The sequence below is a fragment of the Penaeus monodon genome, chromosome 27, assembly GCF_015228065.2.
Source record: "Penaeus monodon isolate SGIC_2016 chromosome 27, NSTDA_Pmon_1, whole genome shotgun sequence".
Classification (NCBI taxonomy): Eukaryota; Metazoa; Arthropoda; class Malacostraca; order Decapoda; family Penaeidae; genus Penaeus; species Penaeus monodon.
In genome coordinates this window covers 18784690-18784901 of record NC_051412.1, presented here as the reverse complement: position 1 = coordinate 18784901, position 212 = coordinate 18784690, and the positions used below count along the sequence as shown (strand labels likewise).

The window sequence follows — 212 nt, the reverse complement described above, 5'->3', positions numbered from 1 at the left end:
TATATTCAACATTTAAGATTTTTTTTCACTACATATTAGTAGATGTATCTACCATCTGAATGAGTTGATTACAAGGAACCTCCGGTGCCATGGTGGTGAGAGTAGGACACACTGTCTTAAGGTAGTTGACATTTAGAATTAGTTATGTTTATTACATAAGAATAAAGGTCAAAGTCATATGAATATTATGAAGACAGAACATGTCTTCACTA

General features: G+C 32.1%; 1 protein-coding gene across 1 annotated transcript in view; it reads right to left on the bottom strand.

Moving 5' to 3' along the window:
* Positions 1-212, bottom strand: part of LOC119590650 (WD repeat-containing protein 35-like) — an 11942-nt gene that overhangs the window by 3725 nt on the left and 8005 nt on the right. The window lies entirely within an intron of this gene.